Genomic DNA, 9,549 nt, shown 5'->3' with positions numbered 1-9,549 from the left:
TTATTATTATTATTATTATTATTATTATTATTATTTATTTTAAACTATCTGCAGTTTCCAGATACTGCCCTATGTGACAGAGGGAAAAAAATAAGTACCTAATATTTGTTCTGCCTTTTGTTCCTCTAATCTCCTTCTAAGCTGTTCTGTCAGATCTTCTATTTAAGTCTTTCCTCTTTTATCTCTTACCATGAATTCTTTATGACAATCCTCTTTTGTGAGCCATGAATAGTCATGCCATTCATTCCCTTTCTAACAAGAATTTCACATTGGCCTTACATTCTACTTTGTAAGGCCACTGGCTTTATGCTGCCCACTTTGGGCATTGCAGGACCCCGGCTGCTGGGATAGTGAAGTGTCTCTGTATCCTCTGCCATGGACCCACATAGAATGCAGCAGTCAGAAGCTCCCTAGGGGCTCAGATTGGGAGGTGTCTTGTTCATTGCTGCATCCCTGTCGTGCATGGTGCAGAGTAGGTGCTCAGTGAACATTGCTGGATCAACCCCAGCTATGGGATTTACATTGGTTTCAGATAAGGTAATACAACTGTTAACCAAGTAGAAAAGTTTGGATTTGCTGCAAAACTATGGAAAATAGTTCACTTGACTATATAGATTCTGATTATACCTCATTATGGATACTACCCATTATGGTAACAATCCAACTTAATCAGCTGATTTTAAAAGATGAAAACTTTTTTATTTTTTTGAGACAGGGTATCACTCTGTCACCCAGGCTGGAGTGCAGTGGTGCGATCTCCACTCATTGCAGTCTTGACCTCCTGGGCTCAAGTAATCCTCCCACCTCAGCCCCACCCCCAGTGGCTGGGTCTACAGGTACAAGCCACCTGCTTATTTGTAGTTTATTTATAGAGATGAGGTTTTGCCAAAATGAAAACTTTTAAAAGCACACAGAAATTAAACAAAACTCTTGTGTTAACCAAACATTTAAGTATAAAGTAAATCTGTGCATCTTTTAAGAATTCTTTATTCTTAAGTACAAAATTGGATTAAAAGTATTTTTATGCAAGCTCCTTGAAGGTAGAGAATGTTGGAGAGACTGTTGTAGAGAAGGTGCAGAATGTTGTATCCCCATTGTCTATCACAGTGTTTAGCACATAATAGGTACTTACTAAGAATTTGGCAGCAGAGACAGGGTAGACTATGACAACTAGTTATTTCTATTGAAGGCAACAAGTGATTGCTAGATAAATAGCAAAAGAAATTATCTTCTAGGCATGTGAACCTCCAAGTTTCTGTCACCCAGATTGGAGTGCAGAGTGCAATGGTGCATTCTCTGCTCACTGCAACCTTCACCTCCCGCGCTCAAGCAATTCTCCTACCTGAGACCTCCAAGTAGATGGCACTACAGGCACGTGCCACTACTCCTGGCTAATTCTTGTGTTATTTGTACAGACGGAGTTTCACCATTTTGCCCAGGCTAGTCTCGAACTCCTGAGCTCAAGTGATCCACTGCCTTGGCCTCCCAATGTGCTGGGATTACAGGCGTGGGCCACTGTGCCCGGCCTACCTCCAAGTTTATCTAAGAATCTTTTCTTCTGTCTCTAAACTCTGGCTGTCTCTGGAAAGAAGAGGAGAACACTTTCTCTAACATGCAATGCTTTCTTTTAGTGCACTTCATACCCAGAATCTATTGGGAACACTTTGAGCAGGTTTCCTAGCTGGCTTGATCCTGTTTGATTATCTGCCCCTGAATTCCAGGCTCAGGACACAGAGTAGAGAAAGCCAGGGGTGAGCTCAGGCAGTGACTGTTGGATCATGGCCCATACCTCAGCAGTGCCATGTCCAACTGGGATGCGTCATTACACTATGGTTGGCAACAGAAAAACTGTCTCCACCAATTTGAAGGAACTGCCAATTTGAAGAAACTTTTTGCAGATGTGTCCCAGAAATCAAATGTTTCAAGTTGTCAATTTATCAGCCTTAAGAGGATTGTCTGTTTTTTAAAAAAATGGTTATATTTTCAAGTGGCATATTCTTCTGAAGTAAATATTTTTAACTTTTTCATTTCCTGTCATAGAGCAACTCTAATTCCATGCAATTCATGAGCCTAGAGAGGATGGGTCATTTCTCATTGATTTAATTTCTATAACACCCAGATTTACATAGAAAAATATATTCTTTCCTTTGAGTGTAGACATCATCTATGAGCAGCTAACACAAAAACTCCTGTTTTTACTCACAAAGGAGATGAGGCAAAAGAACATGGAGAACACAGCATAAACCCCGTACTGGACATTTAAAATGCACATTTATGGACAGTGAATTGATAGTGAAACGTTTGTGCAGAACAGTGCAGAAAATACCTTTACATTTAATTTTAATTTTTTTTTTTTTTGAGACGGAGTCTTGCTCTGTTGCCCAGGCTGAATTGCAGTGGCATGATCTCGGCTCACTGCAATCTCCATCTCCTGGGTTCAAGATTCTCCTGCCTCAGCCTCCTGAATAGCTGGGATTACAGGTGCTCACCATCATGCCTGGCTAACTTTTGTATTTGTAATAGAGATGGGGTTTCACCATGTTGGCCAGGCTGGTCTCGAACTCTTGACATCAAGTGATCCACCTACTTCAGCCTCCCAAAGTGCTGGGATTACAGACGTGAGCCACCACGCCCGGCCTAACTTCTGCTCCTGATTCCTTCCTTTCCTGATCCTGAAAGGACCTAAGCTGATCCCACATTGACTTTGTTTTGTCCGTGGCCTAGGGATGCATCATGGGAACCACAGCACGCCCTCTGCCCTGGCACACTGTAGGCCTGCAGGCCACTCAAGACAGCCTTCCACTTGCCCATCCCCAAACAACCAGCTTGCTCCTCACTCTTTAGATTTCTCAGGCAGGGGGCAGATGGCAAACCCCTGTGTCCCCCTAACTGTAGGAGGCATAGCAAGCTTGCCAAGCTCTCCAATGGACCCTCTCCAAGGGGGTCCATTTAATCTCCCTCGCTAAACTTGAGGTGAAACAAGTACCCCAGGGTTAGGGATGGAGGTAGGCATCTCACAGGCATTAACGGCTCTCTCCAAAGTCCTCTTGCTGGGTCTTCTCCCTCCTGACTCTTGTGTCTGTGATGGAGGTAAAAGGTTGAAATCATCTAAGCTGTCCTTACGCACCTGCTTTGAAACTTCTGAAGAACAGTGTGTCTCAAAAGTCACTTGTTTTCTGATATCTAGCCCATCTTGGTGCCTCAGTAGAAACTTCTGATTACAATCTGGTTACAAGTGTATCCTCACTGCCTGGTTACTAATAATGTATATAATATATATATATATGGCTTTTTTTTTGTTTTTTTGTGTGTTTTTTTGTTTGTTTGTTTTTTTGAGATGGAGTTTCACTTTGTCACCCAGGCTGGAGTGCAGTGGCACGATCTCGGCTCACTACAACCTGTGCCTCCCAGGTTCAAGTGATTCTCATGCCTCAGCCTCCCAAGTAGCTGGGACTACAGACACTCACCACCACGCCTGGCTACTTTTTTGTATTTTTAGTAGAGACGAGGTGTCACCCCGTTGGCCTGGCTGGTCCCAAACTCCTGACCTCAGCTGATCCGCCTGCCTCAGCCACCCAAAGTGCTGGGATGACAGGCATAAGCCACCACACCTGGCCTCTAATAGTATATTTTAAACAACTCATTGAGCTCTCTGTTTTCATCACCTCTCAACTTGGAGTACTGGTTAAGATAATAAATATATAGCCAAATGTGTATTTACTATACACATTTATGGTCAAACAAAAAGCACATATTTTCATCATATTGCTTCTGTAGTTCCTTTGGCTAAGTTAATTCAAGCATTTAAATTCTGTAAAATCAGGCCCTAACTTAAAATCAAGTTCCTAAAATTAGTTGTTTGGAATACATAGAGACAATGTGGTATTTATATTCTCAGGCAGGTGCTTAAAGGCTGTATATCTATAACTCATTGTGTTTCTGAAGCATAAGTATAATCATAACTTACCACCATGTATAATAATATTTCTCTGGAGCCAGGCACAGTGACTCACGCCTGTAAACCCAGAACTTTGGGAGGCTGAGGCGGGCGGATTGCTTGAGCTTAGGAGTTCAAGACCAGCCTGGGCAACGTGGCGAAACGCCGTCTACCAAAAATACAAAAATTAGCTAGCTGTGGGGGTGCTGTGTGCCTGTTGTCCCAGCTATTCAGGAGGCTGATGGGAAGATGGCTTGCGCCCAGGAGGCAAAGTCTGCAAGGAGCTGAGATCACATCACTGCACTCCAGCCTAGGCAATAGAGCCAGACCTTGTCTCAAAAAAAAAAAAAAAAAAAAAAATTATTTGGAAAAAAAATAGTTCATAATATAGAATTTCAGGAATTCATCTTTCCCTGTAATAATTCTAACAGTGTAGTTAGCCAAGAACTTACCAGTTCTCCCCAGGCAGGCAATAGAAACTGCAGAGAAGGTTCTTTAGCTTATAGCAAGAACTCTATTAGAATAGGGGCTAGAGGTGGTATGGATGGATTGGAAATTTGAGGACATAATAAAACAAGAAGCCATAGAAGGTTAAGACCTCTTGCCTACTGAAAACCCCCAGAGGCCGGGTACAGTGGCTTATGCCTGTAATCCCAACACTTTGGGAAGCCAAAGTGGGAGGATTGCTTGAGCCCTGTTCAAGACAAGCCTGGGCAACATAGGGAGACTCCATCTCTAGAAAAAAAATTAAAAATTAGCTGGGCATGATGGTGCATACCTGTGATCTCTGCTACTTGGGAGGCCGAGATGGGAGGACTGCTTGAACCTAAGGAGTTGAGGCTGCAGTGAGCTGTGATCACGCCATTGCACTCCAGCCTGGGTGACAGAGTGAGAACCTGTCTCAAGAAAAAAGGAAAAGAAAACCCCCCAGAATACTTCTCCATTTTGGGCTGGCTCCTTGGTTACTCATTTTTTTTTTATTCTATAGACCTCTTCTTGTTTCTCTTAATCCTTCAAGTTTTTCTTTTGTTCCTGGTAATTTGGATTCAGATACGTAATATCCTGATATCAAGCAAGTAAAGCCTTTGTAAGAGTTTTCAGGAATAACTGGAAACAGACTATGTGAGAGTAAAAAGAGTCTGATATCCACCTTGATATGCCCTTTTTTTCACAGAGTCCCATAGGAACAAGGGCCATTCATAGAGAACTGGTAAAAGGATCGGATGCATGAATGACCCAAATAAGATTTACCAGAGTAAACCCAGATCCACTGTTAACTGTTGGAGGCAATTTTTTTTTTTTTTAGATGGAGCTTCACTCTTGTCCCCCAGGCTGGAGTGCAATGGCATGATCTTGGCTCACTGCAACCTCCGCCTCCCGGGTTCAAGCGATTATCCTGTCTCAGACTCCCAAGTAGCTGGGATTACAGGCACACGCCACCACGCCCGGCTAATTTTTGTATTTTTTGAGGCATTTGTTTAAGGAACTGTGGCAGGACATAGAAGTGAGACAGGAGCAGAGGAAACAGAAATGGAATGAGGGCAGGCAATGGATAACACCAGGACTAGGTCTGGGGAAACAGCTGCAGCCCCAGTGTCAGGGAAGGGACAGGTTGGGAGACGAAGTCTTGGAGCTTTCCTTTCTGGCTTTCGGTGCCTGTGCCCTGTCCTTGGCTGGCCAGCACTACTCGAGTCCTGGGAGTATGCTGAGAAGTGGGGGCTGGAAATGGGAGGTGGAGGACCAGGATGTGTAGCATCGAGAGAAGAAAGAGGAAAATCTCTGGTGGGTGAAAAGGAAACATCTGAAGCCATACAGCCTCCCCATTCCTGTTAACGGTTTAAGGGTGGATGACTGTAACTTGGTGATGATGGAAACTGGGACTTCTGGCTGGGCGTGCTCAAGCCTGTAATTCCAACACTTCGGGAGGCCGAGGCGGGTGGATTGCTTGAGCTCAGGAATTCAAGACCAGCCTGGGCAACATGACGAAATCACGTCAGAAAGAAGGAGGGAGGGAGGGAGGGAATGAAAGAGGGGAGGAAGGGAGGGAGCAAAAAGAAAAGAAAGGAAAGGACAAGAAAAAAGAAAAGAGGAAAACAAGAAAGAAACTGGGACTTCTGCTTGCTTTAGTCTTTGTTTCTGAAATATGAACAGAAAACTCTGAAAAGCACAGATTAGCTTTTAGGAAACAATAACATTTTCTTTATGATTTACCCATAGCAAGAGTCCCCAGCTAATTCCCTAGTGGGCCTCCAGGGTGGGTGCCATCCACGTACCCTCCCCAACACCCCCTGCCAGATACAGGCTCAGTCAGCACCTCTAGGCACTTCTCCCCGTGAACATAGGCACCCAGTCTACACCCCTCTCCACCAATGATCACAGAGCCTGAAATAAATGGAGAAGTCACCCTCATGAAAAGTTTGGGGTCTAGGATCTGCATGTGGAGTGAGAACTATGTGAATTATTCTTTTTGAATGTAATTTGAAAATAATAAATAATAAAATGTAGCACCTATCTCACATGGTAACGGAATAAAACGACTTATTGGTTTACTTCTAAACATCCTGGAAAATAAACCCAAATTTGTTAAAAAGAAAAGTAATATCAATTTAGAATCATGAATACAGTCCAACAAAGAAAAGAAATTTCCTGGTGTGATTTTAAACTGGCAAGTCTAGAAAAGACTTCAAACTTGTGAGACCATATAATATATTTATGGAAAATACAGTCATTGTGAAGAATTAGGTTGAATCACACGAAACTTCTGATAGTCTACTGTTGTTGACCTACAAAATGTCAGTTTCACATAGTTTCACCTAATAGGTGGATAGTGGAAGCTTTAATTATTAACTTTTCCCAAAAATATTCCTATAATGTAGAAAATAATCTTAATATATTTCAACTAAATCTGGTTTCAGAATCCAGTAACAATCTTTTACTTTAACTGATTTGAATGATCTCATTAAAATTAATAAACTTTACGGGAAATTAATCACTTTTCCACCCTATAAGAACTGGGTACTTACTTTTTTTTTTTTTTTTTTTTTTTTTTTGAGACGGAGTCTCGCTCTGTCACCCAGGCTGGAGTGCAGTGGCCGGATCTCAGCTCACTGCAAGCTCCGCCTCCCGGGTTCACGCCATTCTCCTGCCTCAGCCTCCCAAGTAGCTGGGACTACAGGCGCCCGCCAACGCGCCTGGCTAGTTTTTTGTATTTTTTAGTAGAGACGAGGTTTCACCATGTTAGCCAGGATGGTCTCGATCTCCTGACCTCGTGATCCGCCCGTCTCGGCCTCCCAAAGTGCTGGGATTACAGGCTTGAGCCACCGCGCCCGGCCTACTTACTTTTTTTTACCCAGTTTGAGATGTGGCAGAGAGGAGCAGATTTAAAATTGATTCCAACAAATTAAAACCAAGAAACACTTAGTTTCTGTAGTTCCGAAGTTAAAATTCTATTCAAATTCAGATGATTCTACTGAATGTATAAGACAGTAATTAGAGGACATCACTAATGTGATTTAGCTTGAGAATGCACGAGTGCTGAACTCAGTCACTCTCCCACTGACTAGGGGCAGGTGCATATCAGCCATGTGCTTCCAAATTCCACTTCAGGAGCATGCCAGTACCTTCTCCATAGAGTTCCCCTAAATTATAAAATTAGGGTCAACTAGAGTCATAAGTTTAACCAAAGGTCTCACTCTCACCCCAAGCACATGGCCCCAGATTCCTCAAAGATGTGGTAATGTCAGAACAAATGATTGCTTCTACTTCATTCATGTATTCACTCGTTCTTCAGATACTTATTAAGTGCTCACCTGCCATGGTGCCAGTACTCTTCTAGGTGCTGTCAGTATAGGGGGAAGGAAGACAAACAAGATCCCTGCTCTTGTGGAGCTACCATTCTAACACTTGGAGATTCAATCATTCAATCAATAAACAAACAAGAAAAATACTAGATAGTAACCAGTGCTATGTAGAGAATTAGAATGGGGAGTTACATTAGATGAAGGGATCTGGGGAGGCTGCTTTGGGGAGGTGACATTTAAGTTTGATGGGCAGGCTATGGCAGGGAGAGGGAGTAAGAGGAATCCAAGATGAGTCCTAGTTTTAGGGTTTACTTAGTGCTGTCAAAGTGTGGTCCGAGGACCTGTGCCAGCCTGCAACATGTCACCTCTCTGCCTTGAGATTAGCACAGAAATTAAGAGTAATCATGCAGGGCCAGGCATGGTGGCTCATGCCTATAATCCCAGCACTTTGGGAAGCTGAGGTGGGTAGATCACTTGAGATCAGGAGTTCGAGATCAGCCTGGCCAACATGGTGGAACCTCGTCTCTACCAGAAATACAAAAGTTAGCTGGGCATGGCAGAGGGTGCACGCCAGCCTGGGCAATAAAACAGAGGGACACTCCGTCTCAAAAAAAAAAAAGAGTAACAATTCAGAAAATTTTATAGAAATTTGACAGGGAAGTTTTATATAGAAATGCAATAATTTTGCATTTCTTTCATTTTGCTAGTAATTTGTTTTTATTTTACTTTACAAAAGTGCAGGCTGGAAATTTTTAAAACCGAATTTTCATGGTAGACAGTGTGAGAAACATTGGTTTAATCACTTAACCAAGTGGATGAATAGTGGTGCCATTTCCTGAAATCAGGAAAAGGAGGTTAGGAGTATCTCTGGGGGACAGAAGTCAAGCGTGTTCTGTTTGAGCCATCCTGTTTGAAATGCCCATTAGACATCATAATGTAGAATAGTAGTATATGACTCTGGAATTCTGGGAAAGAGAACAGGCTTGGAGATATGGATTTGGGAGTCATCAGCAGAAAGTATCTGAAGCTTGGACATTGGATGAGCTCACCTAGAGCAGAGATGGAGCCAGCACAGGAGACTGGTACGGCGAGAGAAAGAGAAGGAAAGACCAGTATGGTGTGTCACAGAAGAAAATGTTTCAAAAGGAAAAAGTAGTCATCTGTGTCTAATGCTGCTTAGATCAAGTAAGGTAAGAATAGATAAATGACAATTAGATGTGGCATATTTGAAGACCCTGACAGTCACAATCTCAGAGGAACAAAAAGAACACAAGACTAATTGAAGTAGGTTAGCAAGAGAATAGGTGACAATGAAATGATCTCATAACAGTAGAGAATTATTTCAAATGGTTTTGTTGTGAGAGGGGCAGAGAGATGCAGTGAAAGTAGATATGGGGTTAAGAGAGATTTTTTCCTTTTTCTTTTCTTTTCTTTCTTTCTTTCTTTTTTTTTTTTTTCTTTGACACAGAGTTTTGCTCTGTTGCCCAGGCTAAATTGCGGTGGTATGATCTCAGCTCACTGCAACCTTTGCCTTCTGAGTTCAAGCAATTCTCATGACTCAGCCACCCCAGTAGCTGGGATTATAGGTGTGCACCACCACACCCAGCTAATTTTTGTATTTTTATAGATACAGAGTTTTGCCGTGTTGGCCAGGCTTGTCTCAAACTCCTGGCCTCAGGTGATCCACCTACCTCAGCCTCTCAAAGTGCTGGGATTACAGGTGTGAGTCACTGCGCCTGGCCTCTTTTTTTTTTTTTCCCCCACCATCTTGTATTGTTACAGTAGAGATATATTTTTCTTTTTTTTTTTTTT

At 42.6% G+C, this 9,549-nt stretch overlaps 1 protein-coding gene across 3 annotated transcripts in view; it reads left to right on the top strand.

Annotated features, from left to right (window-relative positions):
- Positions 1–9,549, top strand: part of MYPN (myopalladin) — a 102,934-nt gene that overhangs the window by 69,398 nt on the left and 23,987 nt on the right. The gene's annotated exons all lie outside the window — the stretch shown is intronic.

Source organism: Rhinopithecus bieti, unplaced genomic scaffold, assembly GCF_001698545.2.
Source record: "Rhinopithecus bieti isolate Rb0 unplaced genomic scaffold, ASM169854v2 scaffold_33940, whole genome shotgun sequence".
Lineage (NCBI taxonomy): Eukaryota > Metazoa > Chordata > Mammalia > Primates > Cercopithecidae > Rhinopithecus > Rhinopithecus bieti.
Note: the sequence above shows the minus strand (reverse complement) of the source record. Positions and strands in the feature narration are given on the sequence as shown.